This window comes from Mchenga conophoros, linkage group LG11, assembly GCF_057382185.1.
Source record: "Mchenga conophoros isolate Kocher_MC1m ecotype Shallow Benthic linkage group LG11, M_conophoros_male_GT1.1, whole genome shotgun sequence".
In the NCBI taxonomy this organism is placed as follows: domain Eukaryota; kingdom Metazoa; phylum Chordata; class Actinopteri; order Cichliformes; family Cichlidae; genus Mchenga; species Mchenga conophoros.
This window is the reverse complement of record NC_140536.1, coordinates 24,131,733-24,151,231: the sequence shown is the minus strand read 5'-3', so window position 1 is coordinate 24,151,231 and position 19,499 is coordinate 24,131,733. Positions and strand designations below refer to the sequence as shown.

The following is a 19,499-nucleotide window of genomic DNA, read 5'->3' as shown; positions in this document are numbered from 1 at the left end:
TTTATTTTTTCCTTGTGTAAACTGAAGAAATATTCATTTTCAACAAGCCTAGCAACACAAGAGTCCTCCTCTTATGCAGGTGATATTATGTTGAGTCCCAGCTCTGGTCCAATCAAACAGGGGCGGGTTTCCTCTCTCCAATCGCAGCCGTTCGGCCTGCACTGCAGCTGCAGGCGGGACGGTGGGTGTGCACGGACGTGCATGTTCTCTTTATCTAAAGCAGGTGCTCCACCTGGATAAGATGAGGGCGAGAGACAGAGCAGAGAGAGAGAAAAGTCACGTTTTATTGGCTTTATTCGATATAGAAGGAAGTCCTTTGGCATATCTGAATATGTTACGATAAGCTTCACTCAGCAGGATGAGATGAGAAAGGCCTTCAGCCTTTAGGTTAAAACTACAACTAAAAGTGTCAATCACAAGTGATGATGCCACGAACACTGCTGACATTTAATGATTTATGGTTAATCAGATGATTCTCCATGAATGACAAGTTAGATGTGGAAAAAATTTTATAAGTTGCTGCATAAATTAAACAATGGATCACTTGTATCCAGATGCTCTCTGTAAAGGCTTCGTAAGTAGTAACTAATAGCTTTAATAATGCTTACTAGATAATGCGCTCCTCTTTAAGGATTGAGGTTCTTTCCTTACATCAAGAATTAATATCTACAACAAAGCATCTTCTACAGGAACAGTGTTTGTCACAGCCTTTGTGTAACTGACGTGTTGAGGTTTGTCAGTCTTTAGATTTTCCAAAGTTTTATTTGCTAATACAATGTTTATTAATGACATTAATTATGGGGTTTCCATTTACCACATAAATGTATGCAGACTCTGGGAAGTGCCCTTTATTCTGTGTTATATAACTCCCTCTGCTGTGTAATATTTTTCTAAAATGTCATCAAGTCTTCAGTAACAAATGCTAGAAATAAATCTCCAGTAAGAAATTCTAAAAAAGGCTCTGCAGCAAAGCTCAAGCTTATTTGAAAAACTAGCGCTTGTGTCATAAAGCAATTAAAGGTTTTGAAGTGCGCGACTCAAATGTTGTTGTTATCAGAGAAAATGTGAATCATCAGTATACATGAATATACTGTCATGAAATACTTTATGGAGGGTTCTTATCAGAAAAATGACACTTGTAAATTGTTTGCAGTGACAACTTTAAGTGTAAAGTTGAATTTGATCCTTTTCTGTGCTCTACCTAACCTTCATAATGGTATTGTAGTTTTTTACTGACATCTTTAGCCCCCAATTTTTTACTTTCAAGCCACCTGCTTGACACCCGCCAGGTCACTGGTAACCTCAACTTGGCTTAAAGGTACGGTTAGGTTTTGGTTAACTCTGTTTGCTGAATTTGTTTTAGAGGTGGCTTTATAAAGTTTCTGAAAATGTTTCGATTTAGCATGAGGTTTAACAAAACTGCCCAGTGGAGTGCTTTAGCGCAGGAGCAGGATGCCATCTACCAATTCAGCGGCTGGTTGGACGATCCCTGGGTGTTTTAGTCTGCATGCCAAAATATCCCTCTCGATCTGTTCATGTTCAGCTGAGTTAATAAACTCCACTAAACTAACCAAGAATCTGCCCATAGCTCAGACAGGTAAGCAATGATGGGCAGATGATTGGCAGATGTTCAGAGCTTAAGGTCCTTGTGCTTCTTGGATACAAACAACAGCTTGTCATTATGGTAAGTTGCAGTGAATTGGGCTATCACAGCACTTGAGTGATTCTTTGCATAGTCTAGATTATCTGAGGCTTGATTAAACATACTCATTAAACCATTCATGAGCTCTCATTGTCTCCATCTAAATTTTTAATGTGTCTGTAGTTTATTAAGACATCTTTCAATTTATTATCTTTTTAAATCATCAAGACAAAAGCTCCTTGAAGCACACAAAAACAAAGCTTGTACTTAGACATAAATAAGAGTTGGCTGTTTAAATAAAATGAACCCACAATAGTTTGGCCTTTCAGTTATGAGTATTATTTACAATAGAGCTACTCCTGCACTGAGACACACTGGCTCCCTAATCAGCCTGGGTTACACTTTGCTTCACTCTATGTTTGACAGAGTGAACGAGTAAAACCAGCCAGTGAAGTCAACACAGCGCAGTGCCAGATGTTTTATTCCCCCGTGATGGCACAACATTTGAACAACTGAGTGCCTCTTGGGTTCTCATCCAGACTCCCTCCCCTTTATCATCCCTAATTTCATTCAATCCAAAATCACATTTCTGGGCAGTCGCGCAACCTTGTCTTCCCATACACATACACACAGACACACTAATACATTCAAATGGCTGCCAGGGAAATACTTGAATAATGACACATGAATGGCTAAACCGCTCATTCAGTCAGAGGAAACAAGCCTTGATTTAGCAGCACAACATGTTAGCATGTGCGAGCTGACATGACATAATCTAATGAATGATTTATTTGAGGGTTAGAGCTACTTACGTTGATGAGGTGTGCGTTTGTGTGTGTATGTGTGTGTCCCTATTAGCCTGCCAGGGTGTGTCCAGATGTTCGTGTCAATTTGATCAAGCCCGCAGCCATGCCCGAAGTACTCCATAATCCTCATGGAAACAGATTACCAGGGCTTGAATTTATCAATATAATCCTCAAGCACAGTTAGCTCCAAAGAACACAAAGACATCTATCCCATTATATTCATATATTGATCTCGATCTTATCTTGCTGCAGAGATTGTTACTGGAATTTCAATGTGGGCTGTATGCCATTATCTGCTGCTGAAAGCATGTTTGACACAATGAAAATCCAACTTTATGATGCATTTTTCCCCTTTAACACATAATATTAAGAAGATGAGATTGAGATTAATAGATCCACACAAACAAAAGTACAAAAGTACTAGAATTTTAAAATCGATGGTTCCTTGGACAGTATTGTGAAAAAGTCTTGAGCCTTGCCCCCGTCATTTCTCTGTATCTTGCTAAGAAAATAGAAAATAAGTGTTTTGTTTAAACATTTGGGTTTCTTATTATCTTCAGGAATAGCTCTCAAGCCTTCTTGAAGGACATTCAAAGCTGTTCTTTGGATCTCAGCTGCCTTTTGTTCCATTCTTTTTCAAGATGATCCCACACTGCTTCCATAATGTTGGCGTCCTGGCTCTGCAGAAGCCAATTTATGACTAATTGTTTTCCTATCCAGTTATGCTTTTAGTGCATTGGCAGTGTGTTTGGGATCATTATGTTGTTGTTTTTATGTTGAAAAATGTAGCTGTTCCCAATCAGATAATTTCCAGATAGTATTGTATGTTGTAATTTGGTCACCTTTCCATTGAGACCATTTCTGATGAGGCTTCAGTAAACTGCACTTCTCAAGTCCTGTGTCACATCTTTGCAGTGTTTTTTAATTTTATTTTCCTTACTGTTCATCTACTGTAGATATTTTTTAGGTACTGGGTCTGCGACACACAACACTGGGTCGCAGACCCAGTACCATGACATTGGGAGCTGTTTAGTGAAAATATTATTTTATTTCTATCAGGCTGAGTTATGTTTATGATTCAAAAAAGCCTGGAGATCTATTACTCAATATAAATTTTACAAAATTTCAAGAAAGTCTGAACTTTTGCACAGTACTGTATAAAACCAAAAAATACTTTCTTCCACAAGTTTGCCTCCAAGGGCCACACTGCCCTCTGTGTCTCACCTTGGTCGTCAGTGGATGATGATGACCTCAGATTTGCCACTGTAAAATATCTGTGGAAGTTTAAATGGAAATCTGACAATCCCTTCAGCTTTGCCTGCGGGATAACGTTCCGCTTAACTTGTTTATGCTTGTGTGTGTTTGTGCGCATGTGTGCAGTTAAGTTGCCAACTGCATGTTCTCCTGCACACTGTCATGCATAACCTTGGGAACTATCCTTCCTCTAAGCATCATGGGATGGCTCAGAGGACGGGGAATTATCCAATCAGCCGTTAGGGTCACCCCAGTCAAATGACTCTAGAGACTCGCTGCCTCCCACCCCCTACACCACCCTTTTCATCTCCTCTCTCCCCATCACATTAGTCATCGGTTCATACGCACATCCACGCAGAGTGTTTGATGTGTAAATGCGTGCCGAAGACACATACAGTATAACTAGGGCAATTAAAGTCGAGTGTAACTGACGTGTTACAGCTTAAATTAGACTCACCAAGAGCACAGCAGCAAGGGAGGAAGAAAGAAAGAGCAACGTGAAACAGAGTTGAGGATAAAGAAAAAAGAAGGAGTCTGTGGAGGACAAGACAGGTGACATTTAAGGGGAAAAGTGCTAACTTAAGCTCTTTTGCAGCATTAGCATCTGTGTTTCTGCCCAACTGAACACTCCTCCTGCCTGTAAGTGTGTGATTTAATAATTCAGGGTAAATTAACATAACCTAAACAAATTGTCCCAAAACCTGTTTCAAAACGAGTGCTATTTATAGGCATCGAAAAGTCTCAGTGGTTGGAAGACAGCTAAGCTTAAAGGCACAGCTCACCCCAAAGTTAAATATAGACGTTTTTCTTCTGGGCTGTAGTGCTCTTTATCTGTCCTGATCGTTTTGGTGTGTCGTGAATATAATGGAATTAAAGTTGTCTTGTAGCGCCAAAAGGGCCAAAAGACCCAGCAGCAGCATCCCTATTCAGAGATCATAACCTTATCAAATAAATTCAAAAATACTGTGAAGTTAGAACAATTTTTTTTAACAATCGAACCACAATCACAAAAGAAACGTTACTGTTCAGCTCAGGGGGATGTCATTAAAGTTTACATCCTATTTTCCTGTCATGAGGGTGACCTCTGTGAGCCGTGTAGTTTCGCAGGAGGCAATAGTTCCTTCATGGAACTGCACACGTCATGTCTGTTTTTGTGGGTGGAGGTGTGTGTGTGGTGGTGGGGGGATTCATGCTGTATTTTTTTATCTTTGACATGTTTTTCACGCGTCTCCCATTGCCGATGAACTCCGCCGCTGTCACTCCCTTCCCCGTTCCAGCCACAGTCAACAAATCGGCATTCACCCGGTACACGGTGTCATCCATATTGAGATTTTGAGGACTACATGGGAGCATGTTTGTGCTGCTTAAAAGCCTCTCTCTGTGGGCAAATGCATGCACAAACAGACAAAACCGCAGTACCATAAATAAAACATCAGGAAGCCGGGGTCAGAGCACACAGTCAGCCACAACACTGCACTCCTGGACCATTTAGGGTTAAGAGCTTTGCTCAAAGGCAACGTTCTTGAGGAGAAGGTTTGAACATATTGTTGCTCTTGTATTCCCTCTTTTCCAGTTGGTGACATCATGGTTAGTCTAATTTAAGGTCTGGCATGCCTGTTACATTTCTATATCACACAAGCTCTTTCTTGTATATATTATGAATGCCCATTTAGCCTACACATCTTGTGTGGATGCAGACACAAACACACAACCCTACTGAGAGAACAATATCTGAGAGAGTCCATAATGAGTACACGGCAGCCTCTTTCTGTCAAAACCATGCTCGGGATAAGGGCACAGATACACATCCAGTGGACAAGCCTAAGGGACAGAAGACACAGAAGAGCACACACATAGATATGCACACATCTGACACACACTCACAAGACAAATGAACTTCCAAAATTAGCAAGCAGAGTGGAGATGTGTTTCTTTTTCTACAGTATCTTTACCTTTTTATTATATTCGTGTGTACATGTGTATGTGCGTACGAGTGTGTTCATCACTCGATTGGTCCGGTAGGCCACTGTCTGACGCGACCGGGAGCAGCAATAATGAAAACACTGCTGAGGTTGCCTAACTGGCATAGCACTCCATCACACTGACTCATTGGGAACAGCAGCACACACACACATGCTCATGATCCATGCAGAAATATGCTGACATATACAGTCCCACACGTCACTTCATACTCTCTGCTCTTGGTGCCTTTTATGCCATCTGTCTTCTACATGCACGCACGGAGACACACATGCACACGTGCAAACACTCCTTTTCTCACCCGGAACAGAATGAGGACACACACAGCCACACAAAGCAACACATCTGGTTAGACCACAGCACTGCAGTTCCTGCTGCTGACGTACCACACACACAAGGTCTGGATGCCTTGCTGAGCGCTCTGCAAGCAAACAGCCGTTAGATCTCCGTCAACTGTTGTTAAAACCATATTCACCTCTTTATCCAGCTTCAGGCTATTTTTGTTTCCATAAACTGTATTTTTAAGGAACACTCGAATGTTTCAAAAAACACTTATCGGCTTTCATGCCAAAAGTTACACGACACCATTAAAAGCGCTCCTTGTTTGTATGGTAAATATGAAGTTAAACCAATGAGAAGTCAGCTTAGTGTACACTGTAGGCAGGTGGGAACATCTCACTCAGCTTTATACCTAGTTAACAAAATCTGCCCGCCTACAGATCGGGATTATATTCTGAACTACTTATAGGAACTGCACCTGGCCAAGAAAAAGTACGGTGCAAAATATCCCATCTGGCCCTCCTTATAGTTATATTTTTTATGCATTAAACTTATTTGTTTTGTTTTTTAACATGTCAGTGTCAGCTGCTCTGTTTCCAGTCTTCATCTTTAGCCAAGCCAGTACTCTCCTGGCTTCGTCATCATAATTACTATAAGACTGAGTGGTATCGATCTCATCATCTATTGTTCTCATACTGTCAGTAAGCATACAGCACAGATTTCCATTTTCTTGGCAAACAGTTCTGGGAGACCGTTTATTCAACCTTAATCACATTTTTGTGCCCGTATTATTACTACCTCTAAATGTGAGCCTTATTCTTATTTTCCTCTTTCATCCCTTTCAGAGAAACTCTTGTGCAATAAGAGTGTGGCGTGCTGTCAATTTAATCTGGATGGGGTGACGTCTGCATGTCTGCCTCAGAGGGAGAGAAAGACAGAGAGGTGGAGTTAGGCAGAACTACGCAGCTGAACTTTTAATCCTCTTAGTGTCCTCAACTATCTATCTCTCATTCATCTGTCTTCTGTCTGTCTGCAACTAACCACTCTTCTACTTATTGTATCCATCTGCCTATTTCATGTAGCGCTAAATTACCTCTGAGGTTGAGATGAATACATTTCATTTTCTTTCTTGCTCTCTTTTGCTCGCTTCCTGCCTCATCCGTGACTCAGCCCCTCTTTCCTCCCTCCTTTATCCGGCTCCTCTATGTGCTCTTCCCTCTTTACCCTCTCCATCTCTTGGGCCCCCTGCAAGGTCGTTCCCAAGGACGGCCTGCTCCCAGCATCCCCTGCCTGATAGGCCGATAGGTATTAAAGGACCGCTTCCCCTGGTGGAGCACATGGCTCAACTACAGCTCTGCTATAACGCTGTCATCATTCCCATCACTCCCGAGGCTGTTTACTGTACTTCCTTCTTGCACATACACACACGTGCCAGCTCACACGCATCAGTGAATCCAAAGGCACAGCTAACACAAGATGCTGACAGTATATTATGCTCGCATTCATACGCTAGCCGGATTCTTAAATCAGGTGGGGGCTGCTTGCTACTCCACACGACAGGCCACTTATCAGAGTGACAAAGGATGCATGCCTGCAAATACACCGATGCACACAGGCAATGAAAGAAAAGTACTTGACCCATGCTGACAGATAGCCAGCACTGTCTGAACTAAGCAAACCTTTTCCTTTACTATAACCTAGTGTGACACAATACAAGCTCAGCAGACCTGAAAAATACAAAGCGAACAGCTTTAAAGCAGCTTGAGCGGTGAGACAGTCAGCAATTTGGCCTCCATGGACGACAAATTCGGTCTAATGTGCTGTCTGGAATAGAAAGAGGATAAAAAATCTAAATTATTACAGTTGAGCTGTGAAGGATTCCTAAAAAATGACTGCACCACTCATCTGCTAATCTGCTGAATAATCATAGTTTTTAAAAGCCATTTTTAAAAGCGGTGACCTCATTTATGAGCCAAATTGACACTTTGTGGCATTAAATACAGAAGTCCTGTGCTTTGTTATATCTCATTCAAAAAACAAAAATTGATATCAGAACCTGGCCGACCATAGAAAGCTTGGCAAGTCAAAGCAGTCTCCTGGAGAGTAGAGGATAAACAGCACTGATGGTAAATTTCAATGCCAAACTATTGGCAGTCTCCAGAGTTCCCACATTTGTTTGAGGCAGGATCATTATTATGTGTGACAGATGCTGGGAATATAGGGAATGACTCCATAAATCCAATTTAGATTTTTAGCCTGTTTGGACTTCTTCTTTGAAATTACACCAGTTTTTTATTTCATTCTATTGTGTCACATAGTCAATGAAAACACTTCACAGTGTGCGCGTTTTGTCTCATCAGTCAAGAGAATATTTTCCCAAAAGTCTTGGAGATTATTGAGAAGTTTTCTGGCAAATGTCAAACAGTTTTTGTCTAGTTTCTTTCTTGTTGTTGAAACATGAACTCTCACCTTAACTAAGGCAAGTGAGGCCTGGAGGTCTTTAGATGTTGTTCTGGGTTCTTTGTGACTTCCTGGGTGAGTCATCAGTGCGCTCTTGGAGTGACTCCTGGGAAGGTTCACTACTGTCCCAAGTTTTCTCCATTTGTGGATTATAGTTCACGAGATTCCCTTTAGAAATGACTTTGTAACCTTCTCAAGACAGATAGATATCAGTGACACTACATCAAAGCAGTATGTATTGCTTTTTGAGATCTGTTAGCTTACTTCATTTTGTCAGACAGCTTCTATCTAAGGGATTTCTTGATTCAACATGTCTGGGAGTAAACATGCCTGGGTGTGGCTAGTGAGTTTAGTTTCATTAGCCAAACCCAGGCTTGATATGAACTCAGCTTTTCAAAAAAATGTGGTTAATAACAATTAATCCATGATTTAACAGGAGGGACAATTACTTTGGACCAGTTTCCTCTTTCGAGGTTTCATGTTTTAAGTTAATTCTGATTAAGATAAGGTGAGGGGCTCCCTTTTGTAACTTAATATTTACCTTAGAAAGCCAGCGTTGTATCAGCCTTTTCAATCAACTCAACAGTAAATAGTTTTTCTCAAAACTGCAAATCCACAAATGTGTTTTACACATCTATGAGGATGTTTTAACTCCATCAGGCCTTTCTCTTTACCACTCATACAGTTTAGGGCGTCTGGATCTTATCCAGGCTGAGATGTACATTGGTAAACCCTGTGAAGGTTGCCAGCCGGAGACAGACAACAGACAACAGTGATAACCACTGCACCAGCATGGTGGCTGTCACATAATTGATACCATCATCAGCACAAGTTTCACATTATGTTTCTTAACTACTGCTGCTTGGGATTGAATTAATTAGGAATGTGCGCAGGCTGCACACTGTCAACATATTACTCAGTCTGCTATTAATTTTGTTGATCGCTTTATCACATTCTTAAGTTTCATTATGGTATGCAGAAGAGTTTAGTAAAATCATGGCAATCATAGTAAAATCACTTGCTTTTAAAAAATAAAATCAGGATTTTACTGTGAGACATGAGTTTTAAAAGGAAACAAAGTAACAATTCATTAAAAAAAAAAAAACTTTACTGACTAACCTTGAGAATTTTTTGAATGTGTATTCTTTGGTTGAGGATATCCAGTGAAAACAAACACCATGGACTTTATTTATTTCTAAAATTATCTTCCAAAATGCCAGTAACGTCTATTTAACTTTTGGCTAAAACATGAAAGAACTCCAAGGCACTCTCTCTTCAGATAAAACTGAAAGGCCTATCCCTGAAAACACTGGATATTTTCTAGTTATCTGCCATAAATTGTTAGCTTCCCTTCTATGACGAGAGTGGAATATTCCACCAGTGAAGCTCCACCAATAGGAGGAGTCTTAAACCTGGACAGACGCGGGAGATCGACACCAAGTCAGAAACAGTCGCCACATTCAATCGAAATCAAACAAGATAACACAAAGAACCATCAGTCATACACATGAATGCGTCTTTTAAGTCAAATAAGGTTTATAGAAAAGGAGTAAAAATCTAAGTCCTCAGTTAAGCTGGAGTGTTTAGTGGCCTGTCATTATAAATCCAAAAAGCTTCCCTTTGGTATTTAACCTTTGTTTAACCAGGCAGGTCATTTAAAGAAACCTTGCACTCACTTCCAGCCGCATATTTTTTCTTTTGTCTGTATTGCAGGAGCTTAACCCACACTTCAAAATAATCCTTGTTTTTCCAATACATTGCTTTAGTGTGTTCCCTCAGTTCATCAAAGTCCGAAACAAGCTTTTTTAACTTGAGCCAAAATAAAGAAAAGAAAAAACACAAGGCAGCCCAGGCTTCAAGCCAACTTTCTTCTGATTTCTCGACCCTTGAGTTGTCTGCCTGACACATAAAGACACTATCACCTCTCTTTGAGACTGTACAGGCCCAAAGGCAGAAAATGTGGCATAACATGTTAAATTACAGCAACTATACAATCACTGCCTGTTTATTAGGTGCACTTTTTCAACTGCTTGTTGATGCAGATATCTAAGTAGCCAATCGCATGGCAGTAACTCAGTACAATAAGCCACATATACATGATCAAGATGATGTGCAGAAGTTCAAACTTAGCATCTATGTGCTGTTGAATGTGGAAGAAGGGTGATTTAAATGACTTTGAATGGGGAATGGTGGTTAGTGCCAGACAGGCTGGCCTGAGTATTTTAGAAACCGCTGATCTATTGAGATATTTCAATACAACCATCTCTGCAGTTTACAGAGAAAGGCCTGAAAAAGAGAAAATATGTGAGTGAGTGAGTGAGTGAGTGAGTGAGTGAGTGAAGATGACTTGTTGATGGCTAGCTGCAGGAGGAGCTAAAAGGGAGGCACCAGTAACTCAAATAACCACTCTGTACAACCGAAGTATGCAGAAGATATTTCTGAATGCACAACATGTATCGATCCTTATAGCAGATGGCCTGCAGCAGCAGAAGACTACACTGGGTGCTGCTCCTCTCAGCTAAGAACAGGAAACAGAAGCTACAATTCACACAAGTTCATGAAAATTGGATAACAGAAGACTGTAAAAACTGCTATTGACAGAACTAAAAACAAGACATTCATAATCTACCAACTGCACAACCATCATGTCAGAATAGGACCAAACAAAGAACTATATTGAGACACCATTGCAAAACAATCACATATAGTTTTGCAGTCAATTTTAAAGCGCGTTGTACCTCAGACTAGCTCTGCCCAGATCAGTGTCTATATGCAATATGTGCAATGCCTAATAATATACCATTGGAAGTAATGATGGGGGAGAACCTCTGTAATCAAGTGCATTGTAGGCGTTGCTTAAGAAAATACAACTTTAATTGATGTGAAAAGCCTATTTTGACGTCTTTTTTGAGTGAGAAAGAGCAGCGTTGCTGCAATGCTTTAACAGTGGGAAATGAGGTAATGGGCATTTATGGTCTTAATGGAACTTTAAGTGTGCTTTAAGTGCACACTGAGAATAAATACCTAATAGTAGGCCGTTACATAAAACGGAAAACAAGTGGATGGATGTTTAATGTCTAATGGCCTTGCACACTGAGACTTTGAAAGCACATTAAGTGCATTTTACTTTCATTCACAGTTCTTTTACTCATTTGTGTTTGTAAAAAAAATATAACAGAGAAACCCCTGAGCTGAGTACAAAGAAATGAGCAGCTGATAAACTTTGTGCGAAAATGCATTAACCAAAACCACAAAAATGGATTTCAACAATCTGTTCAATTTAATAAAAATGAATTTAAGTTGCAGATGAACTGAAACCACTAAGAGCATGACATTATTAATGGCTTTTTTGCAGATATTACTGTGACTGGTTTGTGAGAGGTATTTTAAGTTATGGCAAAAGTAGCAAAAAAAATGGTGGTGAATAGGATGCAGAAAGGCTTTGATGTAGTGGCTGTGGTGCTGAAAGGACAGCTACCGGACGAGGCGGAGGAGTCAGGAAGGAGGGAGGAGAGGAGGAGAGGAAATGCTTTAGAACCAGATGTACAGACAGAAGGAGAGAGGAGGTGACTGAAAAAGATTTACTTGATATAATTTGAACAGTAGGAAGATGAAGTCGTGTTTAAATTTGGCTGATTATCAAATAAATTGGTGAATAACTTCAATATACTGTAAAAGTATATGGGTCTACTGAAAGCACCAGTTTTTTTCCTTTCTTGAAAAATCCTTCCTCTGTCTTTGTTTTCTAAATTGTATTCTGATACTGGCAGACAGTCTAATAGCACATAGCAGGATAGGCACAGACATAATTAAAAACCTGATAAATAGCTGGGCGTCTGAGGTCTGGCCACTGAACATGCTGCTTTGCTGGCATAGATGCCTGGAGCAGTTACTGTCATCACTGACACCTTTGCTTTTCCTGCTATTCAAAGTCGCAGGTTTGCAGGTTCAGTCTATTACAAAAGGTTTGCATCTTTTAATATTGGACACTGTGCTTTGATGCAACGCCATTTTTAGCTTCTGTCTCTTTAAGTTCCTCCTACGCATTTGTGCTCAGTTGTGCAGCCAATAGCAGGATCGGATTTTGGCATTTTAGCCTTTATTGTATAAAGAATAATATAGCGAGTAAATAGGATAGTGGGCTGGATTGGCACACAAGAAACACCCTGAGGGCGACTGGATCCTGCCCCTGTAGTAACTTCTTGGCATATGGGTCACCTGCTCAGCCAGGTGAGTTGTAGCATAACAGGACAATTGACGTGTAATGTTCGAAGCTGAAACAGATTCAGAGTACGGAGTAAGCAGTCGGGAAATAATGACAGAGTTTGAGCCAGCTAGCTGTATGTGGATTTAGTTGAATCAAACTTTACTATTTAACACACTACCATAAATGGTATAAGAGGGCATTATGGTGGTGCATTGCATAGTGATGGAGATAGGTATCGAAAGAAAAGGCTGGCTTCCAAACAGGGCGTTTATTACTTCCCTTAATTAGACGTCCTGTAGCACTTTGTGGACATGCACATGTAGCTGAGATATAATGTACGAATTGTGAACATTCTCAAAACTGTATTGTACATAGGTTATACTTTTTTATTGTGTGAACTTTATTTTTGTGGAACTAAGGTTCCGTGTGTTATTGTTGAAGTGGGACATTAATCAGTGTAACGCCACCTGCGGCCACATTGCGGGTGTGGGGTTTCCTAGCCAGAGCTGTACGGACTCCACACTGGGTGAGGAGAAGCCTGCTGCCGCTGTGTGACACTGATTTTGCTGCTGCACTCTGTTTTATAGGAATAAACCCTGTTTCCAGCCAGTCCGTGTCTGTTGTCACAACGCAGTCGACCATTTCACATCTGCTACACACAGACTGTGCTTAATTATGACTCTGTCTTTTATCATTCAGTGAAATATGTAAAATCACTTATAGTAAATAACAGGGACAGTTAGCATAGCTCAATTAAATAGCTCCCTGAGGCACCACCAGCTGCAGAAAGAGGTAAGACATGATCCTCCTCACTGACTCTTAACGAGTTCCCAATATTTCTAATTTCCAACTCTACAACTATTGGACTATCATATAGTTCACAGTTCAAAATATTTGTTATTTCTTTTATACAGGGCTTTGACACAGACCCTCCACCAAGTTCCTTTTCCTTTAATACCCCCCTTCTCCCCATTCAAGTAAAATGTCTTCTGATTGGCTGCTTCTGGAAGATTTGCAGCTAGGAGGGGCCTCTGTGCTCACAGCCAGAGCTCTTTACCTAAGATTAGGCATATAACCTGCTCGCTGACATCATACAAATGTAATTGTAGAAAAAACTGAGCATTTAAACAGTCTGAAGCTTGAGCTTTTCTCTGATAGTTATTACCTGTATATATGCTGAGCTCATAATTTCAAACTTTGACCTTGTTTAATATGAACATCCACCTTTCTAACAATATATATGACAGAATCTAAGTAAAAGCATTATAGATAATATATGTCTGCTGCTGATATCCAGTGTGCCTTCTGCATTGTTACAAAAACTGCTTACACTGTACTAAACCGCTGATACTGAGAGGACAGGAGAACATGCAGACTGAGAGGACTGTAGGAGGACACACTGCAGGGGGCTGACTCTCACATAACCTGACTTTTTTAAGCTTTTTCCAACCCCGTGATTCATTTGCTCATGCTGCTGAGTAGGAATCACGTATGAGTAACCAGGTTACTGACGTTCCCTGCAAACATTATGATATGATCCACATAACTTAAAATCTAGTTGTATGTGTGCAGTTGTGTCCTCTGCTTGGGTCATCTGGGTGTCATTGAGCCAGAAGGTTTAACAAAAGAAAGCCTCTAATAAGGAACAATGACCTACACCCTGTGATGTCACTGACGTGGCAATCTAACAAACAAGACATTTTGATATTACTGGCCTGCCAGTTTTAAATCCCAGTGTTTGCTAAACAATGGCAGAGTTAAGGTGCTTGGGTTTCCTCGAGTTGCACAAACAGATGTGTCTGTAAGAGGTTATGATGTTCACAATAATGGAATCCAAGTTTTACAAAATGCTTGTATTTGTTCCTTTCAGCTTTTTGTGGGAGTCTTACTTTTGAACATCCCCAAAACAAGTGGGCTGAGCTCCCACTACCACAAAAGTGAAAACTTATTCATAAGTATTAATTATTCCTAACACAGACTGATTCAGGACTCTAAAGTTTCGAGATCTGCCCCTGATAAATATAATACAGCTGTGAGCAGGTAGAGGGCCTTTAACATGAGTGAGGGTGACATGTAAAACTAGACCATTCAGTTTCAGGAAAAACCACTTTGGACTGCTGTGATTGCGAAACCTGGTCTGTGGCATGCTGCTAAAAAGTCAGTTAAGAAGCAGTTAAAGTTTTCATGGTAATAAAACCTGTCAAAATTTCTCTGAAATGGGCTCAGCACTCCTCTCGCAAAATGGCTTTTAAAGGTCAAACCGTAATTCGTGTTTACATGAAAGACGACATCTGACGACCTCCCCTGGACCCTTAATGGATGTTTTTTTGTAAACCATTCATAAAATAATTAAAAATGGTACAACATATGTCAAAACACTACAGAACACCACCGAGCCGATCATTTTGGTTTTTGAGCAGTGCAGGACTAGTTAGGTGCAAAGGTTTCTTTTCTTTGGTTTTATTTCAATAGAGAAAAACATATAGTAGGATTGCTTGCTTTGCAACAACCCCACCAATAATCACCAGGGGTTTCCTTATCATTGTAAAATGTTTATTCTCTTAGGTTTATAAAACCCTGAAAACCTTTGTGCTTGCCAAAGCAAGTTGTTAGATTTATACTCTGAAATAAATGCTTTTATGTAAAGGCAGCAGTCGTACATAGATTGAGAGGGTGAATAAAGATAAATCACTCTCTTTCTGTTTATTGTCTGTCAAACAAAACTACTCTCCATCATTTTCACAGATTTCTGTTTTCTAATCTGCTTTTCTTGTGTTCTGTATCCAATTTATGATACGTCTTCTGTCCTTCCCCTCAGTGCAGCTGTATGATAACCACAGCTTCACTGCCAGTCCTGTATCAATCCATCCACGCTAAATCCCAGAGGAATTTTCCACCACCCACCTGGCTCTGTTCTCCTTCATCCATGTCTTATTTCCCTGCATTCTTTCTCACGCTTTCTTTCTGTCATACTCCTTAAGCCCATCAGCCTTTCTATCATTTATCCTCCTGCCATCTCCTTCCTGCTCCTCTCCGTCTTTCTCTCTCTCCCCCCTCTCACTTCTCTCTGCGTCTCCTCTTTTCCTCCCTTCTCCCTGTTCTGGACACTGTGAGTGGAACACAGATTATGTCAGACATTTATAAAACCGGATTAGCTAGGATCACCTTCACACATGCACACACGCACGCAAAAACAGATGACTTCGTACACCCCCACTCAAACCCTAATTTTAGCTATCCGTAGATACACTGCAATGCCAAAAGTATGACACAGCTGTTTACATAATTACTAGCAACGTATGCTGCACTTCTGGTCCTTTTCTGCAGTTATCTGAACTAAATCTCCCTCCAGGTCCAATGAGGATGCCTACCAATACAAAGGAAGGGTCAATAACGTGCTTGCACAGAGCAATGACACTAACCCTGTCCGACACCTCTGGGATGACCTGGAATACTGACAGCTAGCCAAGTCTTATTGCCCAGATACACTACTTGTCCTCACAAGCCCCTCTGTTGCTGAACAGGAGCAAATTCCTGCAGCCACGTTTCAAAATCTTGTGAAAAAGATGAGTAAAAAATGCAGTAGAAGCAATAATGCCTTTTAATTATTTTCTATTCTGTGTGGACATAGTGTTTTAATGCAAGCATTTTGCCATTAGGTATGTTGAAACTAACAAATACTGCATCCATACATACATATGCTATTTCCGTCTGATCCATGCAGTTTTTCCCCACATGGCCTCCACACGCACGACCTATGACTGCAAAACCCCATGATATACACCATTCACCTACAAAGCCTCTGACGTCATATTGTCCAAAATAACTGACTATGCACTCGTGACACAAGCACATGGCACTTGAAGCCATGCAACTCTACGTCATTACTTCATGTGAATAAGTCAGACGCAGCAACGCGAGCAGAATCCACAGAATCGGTAAGAATAAAAATATGAGCCAGCTTTCTCTCTGTGCCATCTCTCGCTTTCCTTCTCTCTCTTATTCTTTTCTCCCTGCATCCCCCACCCTCCCTCACTCAACCCTCAATTTCTGACTCAGCAGAACAAGACAGATACAAGGTCATCTGACTGCTGTTGCTGTGGAGCACTCGATTTGGGGGGATTCTTCCCTCCCCCCTCTTTCTTGTACTGCAAGGCGGGTAAACGTTGGGAGGTAGAGAGGCTGAAAGGAGGGAGAAACATCAAGGCATGACAGAGGTTATGGAAGGGTACAGCTGGCAGCCATTTTAATTCAAATGAAAAGAACTTTATTAGCAGCAACCACACTGACAATGTCACCCTCACTGGCAGCACTGAGTGCTTCAGGATCAAATTATTAAGCCTAGCTGTGCATTGCATATATGGGCTACATATCTATTTATTTGATGCAAGGATTTTGTAAAGCTGAAAGCAACAGAAGCTGTTGAGATAAGGGTAAAAATAATAAAGATGTTCTGCATAAAATATCTACATGTACAATGTGGTTGCAGAGTGAAAACTGACAGTCAGATTTAATCAAGACTGCTCCCCATCCATGAAACCCCTGAGGTTTATAAGCATATGTTATTACTGGCTGGATACTAAACTGCATTAGTGTTGTGCATTTCTTATATATCTCGTATAGATTATCAAATCACATTGCTAAACTGCTCAAGCTTTACGGACATATCTTTAGATGGATACTATTAAAACCCGATTCTTCATGAAACCACAATAGAAATGTTTTGGGGGAAAAATACAAACAGAACATTCCTAACAAAAGACAGCTTGTACAGTTGAGTATATCTTGTAATAAAGGATTAGATAAAGAGAAAACATGATGCTCTGGAGCCTTCTCTTCCACCAAACCAGCTGAACACAGAGAAGGTCAAAATCTTAGAATTTTCCACCACAGTGACAGAAAAAGCAGGTTAGGTTAGGTGTGCATATTCATGTTACTTTTCATAGTGCCGGCACTGACTTTAGGGTGAGCATCCCACAGGCAGAAGAGTGGGTGGTAAAAGGTCAACAGCCAACATTTATCTGGATTTACACAGAAGCCTGTTATTAATACAGACGGGGCAAAATGTTCTTTGAAATCAGATCTTAGACAAGCAGTGATGGAAAAACAAAGTGTCAACGTTTAACATCTTGTTAGTGTTGTATGAGTGGGATTTACCAGAATGTGCATTTGAAGCTTTACCCCGTCCATCTGGTTGTTCGGGAAGGTTATCAAAACACCAAGCATCCACAAACAAAATGATTACTCACTGCTAATTGCATCTCATTGCGTCTTTACTGATTCATACTTCCCATATCAGATTAAATAATAAAAAATAAAAATGCAATGTGCACCATAACATCTTGTTTTAATAAAGCATCACGGCTGACTGACCTCCAACTCTGAGCTAACCTCATTCTGATGCTCTGGGGCTTCACGGGGCTGAGTGGTCATCGTCTGGACCCACAGCAAGAAACCCAGTGAGGCATGACAGCAATCTGCTGCAGGGACAGCACGCGTGACTCCCAGCTTTCCCTTGCAAATCAGGCATCGCTGTGCATGCATGCATAGTATATATGTGTGTGTGTAACTTAGCAACTCTGCATGTGTGCTTCCACTGCAGCATCACGCCTTCATTCCAAAGCACGAAGAGGAAAAGAAAAATGTACGACCAAAACCATCAATGATAACTCACTGCTACACACGTGCCAGCTGCCTGTCATTTTTGCATGTCCTCTGTTTGTCTCTCTTTCATGCTCTCTGTCTTTGAACTCTCTGGCACCGTTACAGAAAGCAAAACTCATCCCAGCCTGTCCATCTTTCTGCCTGACCAGTGTTTAATGAATGCAGTCTAATTTGTTAGACTATCTCATTAATCTGAGTGTGTATCCTTGCAGAACCGGTCAATCCTGTGTGTGGGATTGACAGCTAATCTCATAAATGTCAAGTAAAGTGAGCCTTCCGAAAATTATTGTAGTGCTTAAACAATCCAAGTTGTATTTCTTTTTTACTTCCATTAAGATTCATCTAGTTTCATCCTTTTTTACTTTCCTTTTTTTAAATTTTGTTTTGTTTTTTGCTTGGAATAAGTCTCCCCGTTGGGTGAGATGCTGACTCTGCATTGTCAGAACTGTACACCTGCTGATGGAGCCAGTCAGGTTGCAGGCTGCTTTCTGCAGCCGACCATGCATCCCGATATGCAGTGACAGACTAATGACTGAACTGTGGCTCGTGACTTCACCCTCATTCTTTCTATCTGAATTTCACACACTTTGGATGTCCTGCTCTCTTTTCTCTGGCTGCTGTGCCCGGGCCCACTACTGAGGAATGGATGTGCACAACATGCTCATGATAGGACCAACACAACATCCAGGTGCTTGCTTTATACATGCAATAACCTACTGCACAAAAAAACCCACTATTTTATGGGACAGCAATACATTACACGATGAACAAACACAATCACGACAACTAGAATCTAACCTTGTGCGTCCATTTATACAAAATTTCAGGATAGAGACTCGCGATGCTGCTGGCTGCAAGCCTCGGAATTCTGCATTAAAGTAGGAGGGGCAGAATTATATAGTTCTATTGGCTGGCTTGTGGAGTAGGATAAATACCACTGGTCGGAGGCGCTCAGAATTATCATTGGCCAGCTCTGTCAGTTCTCGATTCACCGATTCGCTTCTTTCACCGGCGGAGTGATGTCGGCAGAAATGGGGAGGGAGGTGACTGGTTAGTTTAGCCGGTCTTTCGCCACAAGTATCAGAGAGCAAAGGGAGGAAGCGGTTCCCCGCGTGATGCTCCGCTTGAGACTGCAGAATTTCATTTGAAAGACGTCCCACAAGGGGAAACTGCAGCCTAACCTCGCCGAAGGTATTTAAACCAAAGA

The 19,499-nt window shown here is 40.9% G+C and overlaps 1 protein-coding gene and 1 long non-coding RNA gene across 3 annotated transcripts in view; one reads left to right on the top strand and one right to left on the bottom strand.

Moving 5' to 3' along the window:
- Positions 1–19,372, bottom strand: LOC146564133 (uncharacterized). Its single transcript, XR_014894405.1, has 2 exons — positions 19,091–19,372; positions 1–232 (listed from the first exon to the last, which is right to left on the bottom strand). It is a non-coding gene; the product is annotated as an uncharacterized LOC146564133 (long non-coding RNA).
- The window catches only part of atp1a3b (ATPase Na+/K+ transporting subunit alpha 3b), a 21,721-nt gene continuing 21,516 nt past the window's right edge, over positions 19,295–19,499 (top strand). For both annotated transcript variants that reach the window (XM_085291663.1, XM_085291662.1), the window contains exon 1: positions 19,295–19,483. The gene's annotated coding sequence lies outside the window, so the exon portion shown is untranslated. The remainder of the gene's footprint in view (positions 19,484–19,499) is intronic.